The sequence below is a fragment of the Cupressus sempervirens genome, chromosome 7 (genome assembly GCF_028749045.1).
Source record: "Cupressus sempervirens isolate cs-2001-9-10 chromosome 7, ASM2874904v1, whole genome shotgun sequence".
In the NCBI taxonomy this organism is placed as follows: Eukaryota; Viridiplantae; Streptophyta; class Pinopsida; order Cupressales; family Cupressaceae; genus Cupressus; species Cupressus sempervirens.
In genome coordinates, this window is record NC_143124.1 from 674,315,630 (window position 1) to 674,338,576 (window position 22,947).

Sequence of the window (22,947 nt, forward strand, 5' to 3'; positions counted from 1 at the left end):
AGAGCATTCCAAAAAAAGAATCAGGTCAAAAGGCCCCACAGTTTGAAAGTTATTTCAATTTTTTGATTTCTGAAGACCTCCTAAGAATGCTTCAAAGTCAGGTTAGGGGCATTAAATGACCTCGAAAAGGGCCAAAATATGGAGGATGAGCGAAGCTGGTCCATAGGGCTATAGATCACTTTGAGAGCTTTCCAAAAATATAAACAATTCGCCAATCGAAGCTACAATTCGAAAGTTATGCCTCCCAGATGTTTGGTTACCATTTTTGGATTCTTCTAGATTTGCACCAACTTCTAACATGACTTCTGTAGCCTTCTACTTAGTCAGTGGATGCCTACTAGCACTTTCTAGAATGTACTCCTAGTCCTTAACCCTTTGGGGTCTATTTAAGGACATTACTGGCATTGTAACAGGTAGTTCAGAGTGGAGTTTGAGAGGAGGTACCAAAAGGAGAAATTATCTCCAGTTTTGTGTTATTTTAAGCCCTTAGGGCATGTTTTGGAGTCTATTTTCTCTGTACTAAATGTACTAGCTTATTTTCATAGTTAATAAAGTTTCTCTTTTCCTATTGTGTCCATTATGTGCTTGGGTTGTATCCCCATCAAGTGGTATCAGAGCTGGTTTTCCTGAGTGTGTAGACAGAGCACCGACGATGAGGTAGTTTGCACCAAGACTATGTGGTTGTGGGTTTGAGTTCAGAAGATGCCTCCATGAAGAGAGCATGGTGGAAGGGCCAGAGCTATTAATCCTGAGGAGGTTAGAGCCCTCCAAAGGCAAATACAAACATTGCAGGAGGAGCTCCGTAGAGGAACAAATGTTACCGCAGGTGATGACAGTGAGGATGACAATGAAGAAGAAGAAATTGGACCAGAAGGGGAATTTTATGAGGAAGTTCTAAATTAGGTAGAGGAAAGGCTTTTTAGGGCCATTACTAAATTTGGTAAAAGACCTACAATTGATGTGGGTGTATTTTCAAAAAATTTGAAACCAAATGAGTTGATCGACTGGATCAATGAACTGGAAGAATACTTTGAGTATGAGGATATCAGGGACCTAGATAGGGTTAAGTTTGCAAAGGCCAAACTAAAAGGCCATGCCAAAATCTGGTGGCAAGAGGTTCAATTGGAAAGAAACAAAAGAGGAAAGGAGAAGATCACAAGGTGGGATCACATGGTGGACAAATTGAAGAAGCAGTTCATTCTTGTGGACTATGAGCTTGATTTGTTTAAGAAGATGCATGGGCTAAAGCAAGCAGGAAGATTAGTCCAAGAATATACAGAGGAGTTTTATCGAATTTTGACTAGAGCAAGGCAAGCAGAAGCAAATAAGGAGAAGGTTGCTCCTTATATCAGTGGGTTGTGACCTAGCATCCAGGAGGAATTAAGTTTGGTAAGAATGACCAGCATTGAAGAGGCATACCAATTTTCCCTATGAGTTGAAGAGAAGCTAAATAAGAGGTTTGAAGGGAGACAAAGAGGGTGTGGTCAAGGAGGAAGGGGAAGTGGTAGGTCATCTGGAGGCCGAAATGAAACCCAAAAAAAAAATGAAGATGTGGGTACTAGCAGGAACCAAAGGAATGAGGGTTTCAACCGCTCCCATGATCAAGACTTTGGAAATAAGAGAGGAAGAGGTAGAGGATGTGGACAAGGAAGAGGAGGCTTCCATGGTACCCATTTTCATTGCAATGAAGAAGGTCATCATGCCTTTGAATGCCCTCAATGACAAGGAAGGACAGATAGGAGAGCTAAGGGTCAAGCTAGGGTTGCTCATGTGGATGAGGACGCACAGTCATCACATTCAGAGGATGCAGAGAGAGGAGAGACCTTGGTAAATGAAAGGGTCCTACTAAGTGGTGAGATTGAACTAGGACAAAGGAGGAGTTTGTTTTGTACCAGATGCAAGTGTGAGGATAAATGTTGTGATGTGATCATTGATGGTGGTAGCACTAATAACTTGGTATTAGAGGAGATGGTCTCTAAGCTAAAGCTCAAGAGGGAGAAAAATTCCCAGCCCTATCGGATTGCTTGGGTGAAAGATGATCATAAGGTCATGGTAAGTGAACAATGTCTCATGAAATTGAAAATTGGGAGTTACCATGATGAAGTTCTCTGTGATGTTATTCCAATGGATGTTTGCCATCTATTGTTGGGTAGACCATGGTAGTTTGATAGGCATGCAGTACATGATGGTCATGCAAACACATACTCTCTAACAAAAGATGGAGTTTTCCACAAATTGAAGCCCATGAAAAAGGAAGGTGAAAAGGTATGTAGCAGTGCTAGGATTTGTCTTGTTGATGGAAGAAAGTTTTTAGATGGAATGAAACATCAGCATATGTGCTATGCTTTGATTCCTAGGAAAGATAAAGAAGGTAGTAGTGAAATACCACTTGAAGTTTCAAATTTCAAATTTCCTATGCTAGTAACCTTGTTCTCTTTACTAATTTAAGGCACTAAGTCAAATTTCTCAATTAAGTTATTTAACTCAGGATAGGGTGGCCACATGATCCATCATCAAAGAATATGTCATTTTCACATAATGAGTACAAGTGTCAAGTGACACACACACAATTCACTATACATCACACATGACATGTTCAAAATCTACACATGAAATACATACTACACACATACATCTCACATTTACAAAATAAACACATCACAATGAGGTTTATGAATCTTATAAAGATTCACCTTGGTAGTATCATTTTAACATTTGGTTGTATCCTATCTCCTCATTATGTTTCCATGGTTCCTTTCCTACACAATAAACTCAAGCATTAGTAGTCCAATGAAAATCCATATATAAATCACATATGAAAATAAAGATACATGATATTTACACATTTCATAATTAATTCCCTATTTCTATCATTTACATATAATATTTAATCATTAGCCTTCAAAAACTATACATTAATAACTTCCTTAACAAAATCACATTAAGCATTTTAATCACATCATAATTTAATTCTTATCATATTAGTGAAATACTAAATAAATATCCATTAGTTCATTAACTAAGCCAATTAAGTCCTAATACATACCATAATGAAAGATCACAAGGTAAATATTATTAGATAAGTAGCAAAATTTAATGTGCATCAAGTATCAAAATAAATATGTTGAGATATCCAGTCCTATGTAACAAAATGGAAATACAATATCTATACTATAATAGGTTGGGGTGAGGCCTCACATCCTCCCCCTAGGCATGAACTTCTTCCTAGAATTCATCAAAAAGATAGGGATACTATGCTCTTATCTATGCTGCATCCTCCCATGACATTGTGACCTCATCATAATAGTCCCACTAGACTCTAACTTGGTCCATCTCTCTACCTTGAAGTGAGAGGGTCCACAAGCCAATATGTGAATGGGCTCCAAAGTTATCTATCCATCTAACTCTACCTAAAAAGCATCCCAATATATGAGGTGAGACTCATGATATATATACTTCCACAATATAGAAACATGAAATACATCATGGATATGTGATAGGCTAGGTGGTAGGGATAGACGATAGGAAACTATTCCTATCTACTCCAAAATTTCAAATGGTCCAACAAAACAAGGTGCTAACTTAGAGCCCTTTCTATAATGGATTGGACTCTTATGAGGTTGCACCTTGAAGAATAATCTATTACCCAACATGTACTCTCTATCTATTCTCTTGGCATCTGCATACATCTTTTGTCTATCTTGGGCCTCTCCGAGTCATTACCTAATTTGTGTCACTTTTTGTTCCAAGTCCTTGACCAACTATGGTCCAATGGATACTCTATTCTTGATCCTATCCCAACTCAAGGATGTCCTACAAGGTCTACCATACAAGGCTTGGTAGGGTGGCATACCAATGGAGGAATGATACCTATTATTGTAGGCAAACTCAGTAAGATGCAAGTATTCCTCCGATTTAGTTGGTTATCCATCACATACATCTGCAACATGTCCTCTAAAATATGATTGACTCTCTCTATCTATCCATTTGTCTAAGCATGATAAGCAGTGCTGAAGTTGAGCCTGGTGCCCAATGCTACCTATAATTCCCTCCAAAAGGATGATTAAACAAGGAATCTCTATTTGAGATGATATTATGAGGAATTCCATGAAGTCTAACAATGTCTTGCAAGAACACCCCTACAACTGTAGGAGTAGTGAAGCTAGTCCAAACTGATGAAAAATGGACAACTTGGGTCAAGGTGTCAACTGTCATCTAGATGGCATCATGATGACAAGAAGACATCGAAAGACCAATAATAAAATCCATGGAGATAGTGTTCCACTTCCACTCCAATATCTCATGGGGCTACAAGAGTCCACCTGGATCTCCATGTTCTTCCTTAACCCTCTGACACTCAAGACACCTAGCTACAATATTAGCAATCTACATCCTCATACCCAGGTGATGATATAGCAGCCTTAAGTCAACATGGAGTTTCTTAACTCCAAGATGTGCTACATAAGGTGCTTAATGAGCCTCCAGAATAATGAACTCATGCAAGTCACTTATGGATGGTACATAGATGTGCCCTTTATGTCATAACAATCTATTAGAATCAAATGAATAATAAACAAATTTACCCAAAAGAGGTCTCTGGGAGTGGACTATCTAGCAAAATTCTGTAGAGAATTCATTCCTTGGTAAATGGTGCAAAATATGCTCCCTCAAATCTATGCTTGTAACCATGGAAGCAAGCTCAAAATGTCATCTACTCAAGGCATCCACCACTATATTCTCCTTACCCTTAATGTAATGCACATCCAAATCATACTCACGTAGAAACTCCATCCATCTCCTTTACCTAGCATTAAGATTTGGTTGTGTAAAAATATATTGGAAGCTCTAGTGATCTAAATAAAGTTCAAATCATCACCCTAGAAGGAAATTTCACCATCATGCCAATGCATGGACCACTACTACAAGCTTGAGATCATGAATAGGGTAGTTGAGCTCATGCCCCTTGAGTTTCCTAGACTCATAAGCTATGGCTTGACCCTCTTGCATAAGAACAACTCCAATTCCATCCAAGAAGCATCTATGCATACTAAAAAGTCCAATGAGGGGTCAAGTACTACTAAAATGGGTGCACTAGTGAGTGCTCTCTTAAGCTTCTAAAAATCCTCCTCACACTTTTCTATCCACTCAAACTTCTTTCCCCTTCTCTAAAGAAAGGTGATAGGGTGATCTACCTCGGAGAAACCTACCAGAAACTACCTATAATATCCTATTAGTCCCATAAAACTTCTGACCTCTATGATGCTAGTAGGTGCTGGCCAATCCCTGATGGCTCGAATCTTGGATGGGTCCACTAAGATCCCATCCCCTGATATCACATGAACCAAATAATGTACTTCTTGTCTAAAAAAGGCTCACTTCAACAAGCTACCATGGAGATGATTCTCTCTTAACTACTACAATACCTACCATAGGTGCTCTTCATGTTCCTTCTCATCAAAAGAATAGACCAATATATCATCTAGGAACACTACTACAAAATTTTCTAGGAATGTGCAAAATACCCCATTCATGACACTCATAAATATAGCTGAGGCATTCATGAGACCAAAAGGTACCACCATAAACTCATAGTGACCATATCTTGTATGGAATGTAGTCTTATGGATGTCACTTTCAATGATGCACAATTGATGGTAGCCTGACTTGAAATCTATTTTGGAGAATACTCAAGCACCTTATAACTAATCAAATAGGTCATCAATCCTAGGTAGTGGATACCAGTTCCTGATAGTTACCTTATTCAACTACTAGTAATCAATGCACAATTTGAGTGACCCATCCTTCATTTTAACAAATATCATTGGTGCTCCCTAAGGTGACACATTGGGTCAGATATGCCCCTTCTCCAAAAGTTCCTCTAATTGAATCTTAAGCTATTGAGCTCATGGGTGGTCATCCAGTAGGGTGTTCTAGATATGGGTTCAGCTCTTGATATGAGATCAATATGGAAATCAACTGCCCTTGGTGGTGGCATACTAGGAAGCTCTAATGGAAACACATATGTGAAATCCTATAATATTGAGTAGTCATCAAGGTAAGGTTCCTCCCCTACATCCTCCTCTCTATCACTAATGGTGATGGAAAACTTTTGACACCCCTTCTGCATGCACTACTTAATTTGCATGGCAAAAATCATACAAAGGGATACTAGCCTCTAAACTCCTGAAACCACCTCAAGTGTACCATGGTCATTTACAAACTCAATTTTCTTTTGTCTACAATCTATCTTGGCTCTGTCGATGCTAAGTCAATCCATGCAAAGAACTACATCATAGGAACCCAATGGAGTAATATGCAAGTCTAATGTGGTGAACATGTCTCCAATCTAAATTGAACACTCATGGATCAAGGAATCAACTAACACCCTAGCCCCTAAAGCTAACTCAACCTCCCAATCAGCATCTTGTCTAGTTGGCACTAGCCTGCATCACTCCACTACAAATGGGGTTATAAAAGATTTTGTAGCTCTAGAGTCAAAGAGTATTGTAACATCATATCATCTAAACATACCTACAGCCTCAATCATTGTGGCCTATGCTCGGCCTAGTAGTTATCAACTATTGCAAACACCCTATGGGATCTATCCATATCACCTACTATAGGCTCTAAGGTGGTTCCTTGCTAACTACCTACTATGAGATCCTATGAACACTCTCTTGTAATATGACGCATACCACCACAAGCATAACATGGCCCATAGGTCTAAATCTGTACTCCCTATGGCTTAGGCTATTGCTGACCCCCGATCCTGCTAGACCCACTAAAGCCTCCCCTAGAGGATTTTTGAGTCCTAATTGGCTATGTATCCTAGTTCTATGGCCTCTGATCACATCTGGGGCCATGTGATTGCTACTATTTGGGCTTAGAGCCCTGGTAACCCTATGATGTCCTCTATCTAGTGTCTTGTTACCCTCTTTTTTGTGTCTATGGGGCCTTTGAGGACCTTGATAAGTGTCTCCAATTACCCTTCTAAGAGGGTTTTTGTTATTTTGGTTGTTGGGAGGGGTTTTAGTTATGGGACCTATCCCAAGATTCCTATCTAGTACAAATATCTTTGGAAACCAATGTTGTCTCAACTACCTCTCTAAAAGTGGTAGGAAATGCCAACCACACTGATCCTTGGAGAGATGAGTTAAGACCCTTAATGAATCTATGGATGTGTAGCTTCTCATCTCTCATGTACTCCACATAAGAAAGTAGCTCTGAGAACTTGCTCTCATACTAGGCCACCATGAAACCCCTTTACTAAAGATCATGGAACTCCTCAACCTACCTCTATCTAAAGTGCTTCAACAAATATCTATCTTTAAAACAATCCACAAAGGACTTCCATGTGAGTGTCTCTATGTTTACTCTCCCTAAAATCTCCTCTTGCTATCACCAAGTGGAGGCACCCTCTAATAATAGGTGTACGGCTAGTCATGCCTTCAAATTTCTCTCATGGGTATGCAATCCAAAGCACCTTTGTAAACTCTATAGCCATGTCTCTACACATGTGCCATCAATGGTACTTGTTAATATGGGTGGCTTGAGTCAGAGTAGGTCACTAATCTCATCCTCAATATGTCAAGGTGCTCTCACTAGTGCTCACTCTAATGCAGGGGGTGCCTCGACCTAGTGTACTGATGGTTTTCCTTGATCCTCTACAGTTTGGGTAGGATACTTCTACTCCTTTCCCTAATATTGATCTCATGCCCCTTTTCATCTTACTATCATGGCTATGGAATGACAGGTGGTAACCTTTGCTGTACTACCCTAATTAGATTATTAATAGAATTCAAAACTTGATCAAGATTTAGAGGTTTCCCTAGTGGGGGTCGTCCCACATCTTGTCCTACACCCTCTTGGCTTGTTGGGTTTTCTCTAGGACCCCTAGCCCTCCGACAACCATTGTGGGTGACTACATGCATCCTACACAAGTTTTAGTTCATAGGTTAGATGTAATGGGTTAGGCTCCTAGTGTTGTAACCCAAAGCTCTCATATCAGAATTTTATGCCCACAATTCAACAAGGCAAAAACACAACTAATTTTTTTTCTGAAATGTAGAAACTAAAGGTAAGAAACTTAATCTATCCTTAAACTAAGAGGTGATGAAATCAGAAGATGAAATGAAGTTTTCTCCAATCGGGAACTAGATCTCAAGTTCACTATGAGGAGGTCACTTGGTTGCTAGTTACTAAAGGAAAAACTATGTTAAGATGTTATGGTTATAAACTCTCAATCTTCTATACCCAATATGGGACACTTTGATGTGCAAGTGAGATCCAAATTTCTGTTAATGTAGTGGTGAAAGTTCTAAGGATTGCAAGAAGGTGTAAAATCAATTATTCATTTTGCTTCTATTAATATTAGGTTTATCTTTGTGATAATATATTTTATTATTATTATTATTATTCAATTATTATTATTATTATTATTATTACTTTAAAATTGCCTATACCTTCTATTCTTAATAAACATCCTTTATTTTAATTGTTAAAATTGTTATTATTATTTAATACTAAACTAAAATTACTATATTTGTGAATAATGTATGAATAATTATCAAGTAAAGCTATCATCTAATTCCTATACTTCCTTACACCAAACTCAAATCTTCATCTATCATGGCTAATAATAATAATAACTAGGTAATTATTTAACTAACATAACAAATTTAAAGTTAAATTTCCTATTTACCTATCCTACATATGCTACCCTTAACAAATAATCTAAAAATTATATATATTACATTTCCAAATTATCTATAATCAAATTATACTATAATCAAGATATCTTAAAAATAATACACACACACACACATTACTCTTAAAAATATCTAATAAACTATAATCAATTTAAAATCAAAATACACTATAGTCATAACTTGCAAAATCCTAAATCAAAATAAAATAAATCCAATGTACAATCCCTTTATTATATATATATTTTTAAAAAAAACCCTAAACTTTTATCCCACCCATCTACTCCACTATCCCCTAGGCAACCTACCTTAAGCCCCCTCTTAATGTTTTTTCCTAACTACCCCTAACCTGATCGCCACCCACCCACCCTCTATCTCTCCCTTCCCATGTGGGTAAGAGGAAAATAAGTGGCGTGGGAACATGGCATCCCCTCCAATGCATTAACGCCTACATAAATATAAGGCGGCTAGGATATGGGGAGGGTGGACTTCCCCCACCCAACCCCACACTCCCCTCCCCCCCCCAAACCATATAATATTTAATTTAAATATATTTTTCTTAAAAGTACTCCCTGACATAACTTGAGCCAAGTTGCCTCTTTGGGTGGTGTGTATCATTTTTTTTTTTTTACTATGCTTCATAATGATTGGTTGATAGGGTACATCCCTGCAGCCTTATATATATATATATATATATATATATATATATATATATATATATACTTCTCATTAATATAACAATTGATTATTATATTTTATATATAGCTAATGGGTAAATATATGATTATTTTATTCTAATATCATTATTTTATTGATTGTATTAGCAAAAGGGATTATTTGATGTTGCTCATACATTTTCCAAAGAATAGATATGCATCTACATGTACTTATTTTTTTTGGTGGAGCTTATTTGCCTTGTTTCTTCCCAATATTTTTTTTCTCTGTGAATAATTACATCAGGGCTACTATAACTAATCATTGCATTATATATTTCATAGTTTTTTCCATATATCATATCTATTGTTAGTTCATGACAACCATCCTAATTACTCTCAAAGTTAAATTGCAAATACTTTCATATGTAGCACACTAGAAACTTTTGCATGTAAATCTAAAAACTTTAAATGTTTTTTTTTTCTTTTCTTGTTGATGTTTCTATCATGATAACAAATTCATTACCAAAATAGAATTATAATCTACACTTAATATGATTTAAGATTGAACACCATTGCATCAAAAATATTCATATGAGACTTGTGGTAATAAGAATAACAAAATGATAATCTTCTATACAACTTTCTAATGTCTATCATGATGCTTAATCCTTTCTTCAATGGATTCATATTCAAGATTTTGAACCCATGACATCAATAGAATAAATTTATCGAGTATACACATCTCTTCAAGCTTACATTCAACCATTAATCGAGTATACACACAAGGTGGTGAGATCACTATATCATGCTATACAAATGGGGAGACCTTTCTACATTACATAGATGATTCACATATAAGTAGCTTTACTTTCTTTCCATATAAACTGTCATTCAACATGAGGAAAACTCAGTCCAAAGGAAATATTTTTCTAGCGTTGAAATGACAACAAAATTCAGAACTCTCATAGCCATTTTGGCCTTGCAGTTCATTCTTTATGCTGTTGCAGAAGAAATTCAATCTGGCCAAACAATGGTTCATTCAGGTGATGGTGATCTCATCATGTTCACCATTTTAGGCAATGGAAGGCTTGATTCTACTGAGGTCATTCACCATTTTTTTGTTTTTCCTTACTGTGAAGATTTATTTATTTTTTCTTCTCTAATCATAAAAGATGAATGTCTTTTATTTTACCGTATTGCATGTGTTTAGTTAGGATGATAATGTGCAGGCCATTCGTATTGCAAAGAATATTAATTTCATAGGTTGTTAAAGCATTTGTTTCATATGTAGGTCGAACAAGAAGAACATTGTTTTAGCGTTCTTATTAATTAATTTTTGTATGTAGAGAAGTGTAGCAATGATTGAGAGAGCAGTTAGGCGTCGCGAACTGCAAGATCCTAACAAACCGAAGCATAATACAGGACCTCCTGCACAACATAATTGAACAATATCTTTCTCACTTATATTAGAACTATTTTAATAGTTTGGGAGTCTAAAATATTTTAATCAGGGTCAATGTTTAGGGGCCCAATGCCTATGTAACCAATAATTTTGATGTACTAGTTGTGAAAGTGTATCCTTGAAAGTGTAATTTTAAGGAAGGTGTAGCAATTCCTTCTGAGACATCATTGGAATTTTCTTATGTTTAGCGTAGAAATTTATTAGCAGTAACAAAAAAGAGTAGAGCTACGGATGTATTACAGCACAAAGTGTGTATATTAAAATTAAATTCACTATATTAGAAAAAATATCTTTCAAGCTTACATTCAACCATTAATTGAGTATATACACAAGGTGGTGAGATCACTATATCATGATATACAAATGGGGAGAGCTTTCTACATTACATAGATGATTCACAATCTTTCTAATAGAAATGCATGAGAATAATAACAACATTCTTACAAATACATAGTAATACACATAACAAGATGGTGTTGCTTCTCTTTTTCCCTCTTAACAATAGTGTTCTCTCTTCTTATGCAAGTTAAGACCCCACAATTCCCAAATGTCCAAGGCTTCAATCAAAAATCTTCAAATAAGAGATAAATGTAGAACCATGGAGGCTCACCTCCCAACCTAGGGCTCAAGAAGGCCACCCACCGAGCTTGGGAAAACAAGGCACAACATAGTTGCACACCTTCAATCTCACATAACATGCATAACCACAACAATATAACAAAAGACTAAACAATACATTACAAGAAAACCCATCCCAATGCTTGCACAAAGATTCAACAATTGAATCAAGTTATAGGGTGAAGGTGGGCTCTCTCCATGAGGAGGATTTTCAAACTAAGATTCATAGTTATGCACATATTCTCATTATCAAAATTCCCTTTCGAAGCTTACAATGACTTCCCTCTTCACACTCCTCCTTATACCTCCCAAAATGAAAGTAAATAAGAATTTCATATTCCATCGAACACATAAAAATCATCTCCACACATGGGAGAGTTCCTCAACTACATGAGTCGGCCCAACTCACCCCTTCACCCAAACATCTCTTCCCTCCCAAGGGTGAGTGATTCTTCACACCCATTACACAATAGATAACATAAAACAAAACAAGATTCGAGGAAGAAATCACATAAACTTCTCACATGCAACACTCAAAAAAAAGATTTTTTTCACAAATCACATCTACAATACACCAAATTACCATGAAATGAAGAACATCATATCAACTCTACATGCAAATGAAGAACACCATGGACAATGGGTACCAACCTCACTCCAAGATATGGCAAATGAAAAGATGTAGTAGAGATCCTTATCCTCTTCCTCCAAACCCTAGTTGTCTCTAAAGATAGAGAGTGGCCAAGTGATTTTCCACTTTGGCCATGCCTCTATATATCACTCTCATTTTCAAATTCAATATAAAATGCATTCTTTTTGGGGTCTCCTAGGTCTTCTAGGAACCTTAGTGGTCATTATTAGCCCCCCAGCTTAAAGTATTGACATGGGTAGCATTTATTTTTATCACAAATTCACCTTAGAGCTACTTTTTGGCCCTCACAATGCTAGGTAAGTTCAAATTTCAAATTTACTATGGTGGTAACCTTGTTCTCTTTACTAATTTAAGGAAATGAGTCAAATTTCTCAATTAAGTTATTTAACTTGGGATAAGGTGGCCACATTATCCATCATCAAAGAACATATCATTTTCGCATAATGATTACAAGTGTCAAGGGACACACACAAAATTTAGTATACATTATAGATGACATGTTCAGAATCTACACATGAAATACATACTACACACATAGATCTCACATTTACAAAATCAACACATCACAATAAGGTTTATGAATCTTGTAAAGATTAACCTTGGTGGTATCATTTTAACATGTGGTTGTACCCTATTTCCCCATTATGTTTCCATGGTTCCTTTCCTACACACTAAATTGAAGCATTAGTAGTCCAATGAAAAGCCATTATGTTTCCATGGTTCCTTTCCTACACACTAAACTCAAGAATTAGTAGTCCAATAAAAATCCATATATATATATATAAATCACATATGAAAATATAGATACATTATAATTATGAATTTCATAATTATTTCCTTGTTTCCATCATTTACATATAACATTTAATCATTAGCCTTCAAAAATTGTACATTACTAACTTCCTTAACAAAATCACTTTAGGAATTTGAATCACATCATAATTACATTCTTATCATATTAGTGAAATACTGAATAAATATCCATTAGTTAATTGACTAAGCCAATTAAGTCCTAATACATACCAGAATGAAAGATCACAAGGTAAATATCATCGAATAAGTAGAAAAATTTATTTTGCATCAATTATCAAAATATATATGTCAAAATATCTAGTCCTATGTAACAAAATAGAAATAAAATATCTATGTTATGATGGGTCAAGGTGAGTCCTCACGATTACAATAACAGTCCTACAAGATCCCTCAAGATCCAACTTTCGAAACCAATCCCAGCTAACCTAGATCTATAACATAACAACAATCTAGAATAAACAACCAAGGAAATCTAAACTTGTGCTCCTAAGCCCACCAAGAAATCTCCTTGTTTCTAGTTGCAGCCCTAGCTCTACTATATTTTATCCAAGATCTAAGTGTAAACTACCTCACATTTAGTGCTCTATCCACACATTCACAACTCTGTCACAATCCTGTTGTAAACTGCCTCACATTTGACACTCTGTCTATAGACTCAAGAAAACTATACTCACTCCTTTGAAATGAATGTATCACTACCTCATGAATGAATAAAATACTCCACCACAACCCCTACTTATACCAATATAAGCCACAAGTTTTCCTAGAATGCTAAAAAAAATTAAAATTAAATACTTAAAGACCCACAAGTCAACTTGCATCAGTAATTAAATGTCTAGAAATTGATATCTGACCAAAATTGTGATATATCCTAGCTCCCATTGAATTATAACTCATGCTTCAAACTATGGGTATTAATTTAATTCCTCTAAAACCTCTTAAATGTGAAAATTATAAACCATTAAGGATATCTATCCATCCATCCCAAAAGTCAAGCATAGAAAACTGTCATGCAGAACTACTAGAAATTAATACTCCGGTTGAATTTCCATATCTTCCAACTTATAAAGAATTATAACTTGCACTTTTGATATAAGGAATTAATCTAGGACCTATTAATTCCTTGAAAATTTAATCCTCTCATTCATTGTAAAAAATTAGTTACAAAGCCTATGACAAGCACCCAAAAACTAGAAAATGTAGTTCCTGCAGCAAAGTAAAAATGACTCAAACTTCAACTCAATCCATCCATTCTCTATGATATCATGAAGAAAGGTTCCCCAATGTGTCTCCAACACATCCCTAACCATTAAAATCATAAATCCACCAAAATAAAAGCTTGATGCTCTTGCATTTGATACCCCAAGTAAATATAAAAGTATGTCCCATACTTTGATGCCCAAAGAAAGATCTACAACCAACTTCATCTTTACCAAAGGCTTCCACTTCATCAAAGTTGATAGAAAAAATATGAAAATCAACCATCTATACTTCATCCATTAAGACATCAAAATCAAATACCTATCAACAACCCAATCAGCATGCTCACATGCAAGAACAAACCGAACATAAGGCTTCATCAACAAACCCTCATCCACATCAGCAACTAGTGAATCCACACTAATAGCAACAAACTCCACATTAGTAGCAATATGTAACTCCTTTGAAACATATTCAAAACTCTCTCAACACCAATAACCTTATTTCTCACAACAAATCGCTCTATAATCCACAAATCATCACTAACAACAACCAGATCATCCATGACCAAGTGCTTTGCAATTTCCATGTCAGATCCAACCAACTAATCATGAAAATGAATGTCTATCCCAACATCAACAAGTTTAGGAATATATTCAGCAACAACCTCTAGCTACTCTACAAGTTCTATATCATACTTTACAAAGTGATCAACAAAACCAACCTCTTCCACCTTGACCTTACTATGTCATCTTCTCTCACAAACAAGTATCTTAACTAGCTAAACAACTCTCTTCTAGATCATTAAACTCCAACTCCACAAACATCTACAAAATGCCTTCCTCATCCTATCATTATCTCGATCATCCAAACTAGTTTCAAAATAAGAAACCACCTCCTTTGCTTGATCAACCAAACTAGCTTCAACCTAAGTAGACATCTTAGAAAACCTCCTTTCCAGTACATCATGGAGATTTACAATCATCTTAGGGTCTAATCCTATTCGACCCATCTTCCAAGATATTCACAAACTGTCTAAAAAAATTTCTTCCCACACTCCTTGTGACAAAATTGAATTTTTTTCAAGTTAGATCGCAACCTATCACATTGCATGAATAATCAGGAACCACATCACAAGTCTAGGAGCACAAATTTGCAATCCACAAACTATCTACAGTCATGTCTCAACAAGATCAATCTTCTATCTTAATATCCATGGATCCATCTATAAGCCCTCTACAATTGCAAGTTAGAAACATGATCTGCAACCTCACAGCTAAGAGATCTAGGACTCTAGAATGAAAATCCACCACCAAATCAAGATCAAATCAAATCTACTTCTCTTACCCAAGTCCTAGTGCAAACTGCCTCAACTTTGCCAATCTATCTACATGCTCAAGAACAACCTGTGCTCTGATACATTTGATGCAATGTAGGGTAGGAGAATCTCCAAAGGAGATTTTCTATCCCCCAGCTACATAACCACATAGTGGAAACACAACAACAAGAAGCAACAATGCAAGATCTTATACCAAATTACAATAACTTGTTCATAAAATATAACTAATTACATGCAATATGCCTAGTTGTAAGGCTTTCCTGGTTATGACCAAATATAATAGTAACTACAATAACAATCCTACAAGATCCCTCAAGATCCAACTGATAAAACCAATCCCAGCTAGCCCAGATCTATAACATAATAGCAATCTAGAAGAAACAATCTAGAAAATCTAAACTTGTGCTCACAAGCCCATCAAGATATTTCCTTGTTTCTAGCCATAGCCCTAGCTCTTCTCCAATTTATCCAAGATTCAAGTGTAAACTATCTCACATTTGGCACTTTGTCCACACATTCACAATTCCATCACAATCCTACTATAAATAGCCTCACATTTGGCACTCTATCCATAGCCTCAGGAAAACTAGACTCACTCCTCCGAAATGAATGAATCACTACCTCATGAATGAATAAAAGACTCCCCTAAAATTCCTACTTATACCAATATAAGCCACAAATTGGCCTAGAATGCTAAAAACTAAAATTTAAATACTTGAAGAGCCACAAGTCAGCTTGCATTAGCAATAAAATGTCTAGAAATCAACATTTGAGAAAAATCATGATATCTCCTAGCTCCCATTGAATTATAACTCACAATTCAAACTATGGGTATTAATTTACCTCCTTTATAAGCTATTAAATTTTTAAAGGCTGAATCATCAAGGATATCTATGTATCCATCCTGAAAGTCAAGGATAGAAAACAATTGCATAGAACTACCAGAAATTAATACTCTAGGAGGATTGCCATATCTACCAACTTATAAAGAATTAGAAATTTTTTCTTTGATAAGAGGAATTAATATAGGTCCTCTTCAATCCTTAAAAATTTCATCCTCTCATTCATTTTAGAAACTTAGTTACATGGCCTACAATAGTTACCCAAAAACCAAAAAACACAATTCTGACAACAAGGTAAAAATGACCCAAATTTCAACTCAATCCATCCAATCTCTATACAATCATGAGGAAGGATTCCCCAATGTGTCTCTAGCATATACCTAAACATTTAAATCATAATTCTACCAAAATCCAAGCTCAATGCTCTTGCATCAAACTCCCCAAGTAAATAGAAAAGTATGTCCCATACTTTGATATCCAAAGAAAGATCTACAACCAACTTCATCTCTACCAAAGGCTTCCACTTCATCAAAGTCAATAGAAAAAATCTGAAAATCAACCATCTATGCTTCATCCATTGAAAAATTAGAATCAAATACATATCAACAACTCAATCAACATGCTCCACCTAAGAACAAACTAAACATAAAACTTCATCAACAAAACCTCATCCACATCAACAACTCATGAATCCACACCAGTAGCAACAAACTCCACATCAGTAGTGATATGTAACTCCTTAGCAACATATGCCAAACTCTCAACACCAACAACCTCATTTCTCACAACAAGATTCTCTATAATACACAACTCATCATTAACAACAACTGGATCATCCATGACCAAGTACTCTACAAGTTCTATGTCAGATCCAACCAACTGATCATGAAAACCAATGTCTATCCCAACATCAACAAGGTTAGGAATATATTCAACAACAACCTCTAGCTGCTCTACAAGTTCTATATTAGACTTCATAAACTGATCAAAAAAACCAACCTCTACCACCTCAACCTTGCTATGCCATCTTCTCTCACGAACAAGTCTCTTAATTGACCAAAAAACTCTCTTTCAGATTGGTAAACTCTAGCTCCACAAACAACTACAAAATTATTTCCTCATCCCATCCTTATCTTGATCAGCTGAACTAGTTTCAAACCAAGCAACCACCTCCTTAGCTTGATCAACCAAACTAGCTTCAACCTGAGAAGACATCTCAAAAAACCTCCTTTTCAACACATCATAGATATTTGCAATCATCTCAGGGTCTAATCCTCTCAAAGACATCTTCGAAGATATTCACAAACCCTCTACAACAAATCCTTTCCATGCTCCTTTTGACAAAATTGAATTTTTGCAAGCTAGATCACAACTTTCACCTCCCATGAACAATCAGGAACCACATCACAAGTATAGAACCATGGATCTACAATCCAAAAACTCTCTACAGTAATGTCTCAACAAGATTAGTCTTCCATCTTCACATCCATCTATAAGTCCTTGACAATTGCAAGTTAGAACCATGATCTACCACCTCACAACCAAGAGATCTAAGACTCCAGAAAGAAAATCCACCACGAAATCAAGATCAAATTAGATCTACTTCTCCAACCTAAGTCTTGGTGCAAATTGCCTCAACTTTAATGATCTGTCTACATTCTCAAGAACAACCTTCACTCTAATACCATTTGATGTAGTATAGGGTAGGAGAATCCCAAAAAAAATTTCCTAGCCCCTAGCTATATAACCACATAGTGGAAACATGACAACATGAAGAAACAATGCAAGATCTAATACCAAATTACAATAATTTGTTCATAAAATATAACTAATTACATGTAATATGACTAGATGTAAGGCCCCCAGTTATAGCCAAATACAATAGAAATTACAATAACAGTCCTACAAAATTCCTCAAGATCCAACTTACATAACCAATCTTAGCTAGCCTAGATCTATAACATAACAACAGTCTAGAAGAAAGAACCAAGGAAATCTAGACTTGTTCTCACAAGCCCACCAAGAAATCTCCTTGTTTCAAGCCGCAACCCTAGATCTACTCCAATTTTTCCAAGATCCAAGTTTAAATTGCCTCACATTTGATGCTCTATCCATATTTTTTACAACTCCAGCACAATCCTACTGTAAACTACCTCACATTCAGCACTATATCTGTAGACTTAGGAAAACTAGACTCACTCCTCCAAAATGAATGAATGACCACCTCATGAATGAATAAAAGAATCCACAAAAACCCCTAATTATACCAATCTAAGCCTCAAGTCATGCCAAAGTGCTAAAAACTAAAAACTAAATACTTGAAGAGCCACAAGTTAGCCTGCATTAGCAATTAAATGTCTAGAAATCAATATTTGAGAAAAATCATGATATCTCCTAGCTCCTATTAAATTATAACTTGTACTTTGAAATATGGTATTAATTTAGGTCCTCTACTACCCCTTAAATTTTCAAAGGCTGAATAATCAAGGATATTTGTGCTTCCATCCTAAAAGTCAAGCACAGAAAACTATCATGTAGAACTACTAGAAATTGATACTCTAAGAGAATTTCCATATCTCCCAACTTATAAATAATTAGAACTTGTACCTTTGATAAAATGAATTAATCTAGGCTCTCTTCAATCTTGAAAAATAAAATCCACTTATTCATTGTGAAAAAATAGTTCCATGGCCTGCAACAAGCACCCAAAAACCATAAAATGTAGTTCCAGTAGCAAGGTAAAAATGGCTCAAACTTCAACTCAATCCAAACAATCTCTATGAAATCATGAGGAAATGTTCCTCAATGTGTCTCCAACACATGCCTAACCATGAAAATTATAACTCCACCAAAATCCAAGCTCAATGCTCCCACATCATTTCTAATCATTGATCTATATGTGGTTTGATCAACTTCCTTGGAACCATTGCTTTTGGAAAGCTTATGTCTAGTAGACATAGGTGTTCCAACTAGTCTTGAATCCTCCATTCCAAATTTTTTCAATATCTCATTCATATACTTCAATTGAGTAATTTAGATACCATATTTCTTCTATTGAATCTACAATCCAATAAATAATTTTATCTCTCCAAATATAGACATAAAAAATTCCTAACTCATTTCCTCTAAAAAAGATTTGCAAAAATCATCATTTCTAGTAAACAATGTGTGATCACAAAGATTTATGCCAACACAATCTTATTGTTTGGTCCTTCGTTGATGTATAGGTTGGTGTTGTCATTTGTCCTTTAAAAATAAATCTTCATCAAATAGTTATGAATTCTTTCATACCAAGCTCTAGGAGCTTGCTTGAGTCCATACAATTCTTTATACAACTTGCAAACCATATCCATTTTTCTTAGATCTACAAAATCATCAAGTTTCTCTATGTAGACTTCCTCTTCAAGAATTTCATTCAAGAATTTAGATTTCACATCCATCTGATAAAATTTAAATCCTTTATGTGTAGCATAAGCAAGTAAGGTCCTAACACCTTCTAATCTTACATCAAAAGCAAAAGTTTCGCCATAATCAATACCTTATTCTTGAGAATAGCCTTTGTATTCTAACCTTTCTTTGTTTCTTGAATCTTCTCCATCTTCATTAAGCTTATTTCTAAAAACCCACTTTGTTCCAATTACATTCTTATCCTTGGTCTAGGAACAAGATTTCAGGTCATACCCATTTCTATATGTTCTATCTCTTTATTCATTACTTCAATCTAGCTTTCATTATCCAAAGCATCTTTAATTAGTTTAGGTTCAAATTTAGTAAGAAAACATGTACCTTGCAATTTCTTCCTTATCATTGTTCTATCTGACTTGTCTCCAATGATTTAATCAAGTGCATGGTACCTTCTAAAATATCTTTCTAACACAAGTACTTTGGATTTAGAACATGTTCTACTTACCTCACTATAATCATTTGCATCATGGTCAGGTCCCACTATCTATGACTCAGGTTCTTCAGACTTGATTTTCTCTAGTTGCAACTTGGTAGCCTCTAACTACAACTTGGGTTCTTCAGACTATGACTCGGGTTGCACTAGATGCAACTTAGGCACTTCTAGATATTTTGGGGACATGGAAGGTGAAGTCTGCTAACTTCCACTTGGATTTTGTAATGTATCAGATTCAAAGTAAATAAAATTTCTATAATCTTTAGGTCCTTTTTTTCTCTTTTCTTCACTCCTTTCTACAAATTCATCAATTCTCACATGTGTACTTTCTATGATCTTATGATTAGTTAGATTCAAACATGTGTATGTTTTACTTTTACTAGAGTATCCTACGAGTATGCCATCATCACCTTTGGCATCAAATTTTCCTCTCCTAGTCTCTTTTATAATATAACATTTTCTACCAAATACTTTCAAGTAACTTACATTAGGTTTGTAGTCATATCCTATTTCAGAATGAGTTTGATGTGATTCTTTCTTTACCTGTATGCTTTTCAAGGTATCCACTATTGTACTAATTACTTCCTTCCAATATTTGATGGAAACATTATTTTCTATCATCAAGGTTCTTGCATAGTCCAGGATTAATCTATTCCTTCTTTCTACTATACCACTCTATCGTGGTGTACCAAGGCTTGATACTTGTCTTTTGATTCCTATTTCAATACAAAATTCATTGAATTTATTATAAATGAATTCACCTCCTCTATCTGATCTTAAACACTTCAACTTCTTTCAAGTTTCCTTTTCTACTCTAGCCACATACCACTTAAACTTTTGAAAGGGTTTGGATTTATCTTTCAAATACATTACAATCATCATTTTAGAATAATCATCAATAAAAATAATAAAGTACTTATCTCCATTGTAGATCTCAATTTTAAAATGTCTACAAAGGTCTATATGAATTAGCTCCAAGACTTCTTTAGAATGATAGTTCTTTCTCTTGAAACTTTTATTTCCCATCTTTACCAATTTGACAATTTTTGCATAGGCCCTTATTAGGTTTCCTCAAACTAGGAGTACCTCTGACTCTTTTATCTTTGCTTATCTTGATCAAGTTATCAAAGTTCATATGACATAACCACTTATGCCATAGCCATATTTCTTGTACTTGAGCAATAAAAATTAAACTTTTACTAAGATCTAGGAAGAATAAGTTACCTTTTATTTGGTTACTAGACCCAATTAGATTTCCTTTTCCATCTAGTAGCTTGGCCTTCCTATTTATGAATTCTACCTTGAATCCAATGTCATTAAATGCTCTAATGGCTTCAAGATCACTATCAAAACTATCTTCCTCTTCACTTTTAGATGATTTTCCTTTGGACTTTTTAGCTTTCTTCTTGAGTGACAACGTGTCTTTAAATATAGAATCAAGATTTCTAGAACTAAGAACATAATTATCATAGTTATCTAGCTCAAACATAGGCAATCTTCTAGCTACTAAATTCAATGCTATATCATTCTTTGGATTACATTTTCTCTTACATTATTGATACTCTAATTACATATATAGGAAAAAGTGTTATGAGAAACTTACTTACCACTATCTCATCTTCAATCTTTCCACCTGAGGCTTTGATTGCACAAACACTAGCTTTATTTCTATCATTTTACTTTGCAATGTTCTCATTTCTCTCATCTTTATTTGATCAAATTTTCCTCTTAAGACTTTTAACTCTAGCTCTTATTACATTATCATCTCCTCCATAGATGGCCTTCAACTTGATCCACATCTCATAAGTAGTACCATAATCTTTGACTTCATCAAATTTAACATAGTTGAGAGTTGAAGCAATATCAATCATCATAATATTATGATTCTTCTTCTCTGCAATTTCTTCAATAGTCATAGTTCCAATAGGTGCCACATATTTGGCATTAAGATATTTCAAATCTAAATTACTATTGGTTTCCAAATGTAACATCATAACTTCCTATGATACATTGAAGATCTCTATTCAATTTGTGGATTGCTCTTCTGTAAGACATCCAGATCTTTAGCTTAGGTCCTTGAAACCTTCTTTGCAAGCACCAAAATACTTGATACCAATTGTTGAAAATATAAGAGGAGTAATTGAGAGAGCAGATGTAAATCAATTACCACAAATATAAATACCATATCATTTAGATGTCAATTAAAAACATAAACTTTGATGAAACTTTTGTTACTTAGTTAACATACAGGTACTTGGTTAACACTAACAATATGTTGTAACTTGGTAGCCACTAAAATAACAACTATTACCCAATAAATACTAAACATGTAGAACTTGAGATATTATATATGATTAATCTTAATTAATTTAGTTGCATACACATAAAATAAATAGCCTGAACACAAGTGACACCAAGGTTTAACATGGAAACCCAATTTGGGAAAAACCACCAATTTGAACTAGTTACTATTTTTCACTCTTCTAAATTGAGCCCTATTAGGAGACAACCTTGTTAAAGGATACCAAAAATATAGTTAGGTGTGACCCTATTAGAGGATTTGATCACAATATTAAAAGTGGCCTTGCTGTAAGTACCGGTTGGAAATCTTTCTTTTTGTAAGTGCACCATGACTAGATCTCCTACTTGGAATTCCTTATGTCTTCTCCTTTGATCAGCCCTAGCTTTATACTCTTGATTCATCTTGGTAATGTGTGCTTGAACCTCCTCATGTAGAGGCTTGATATGTTCATCAAATTCCT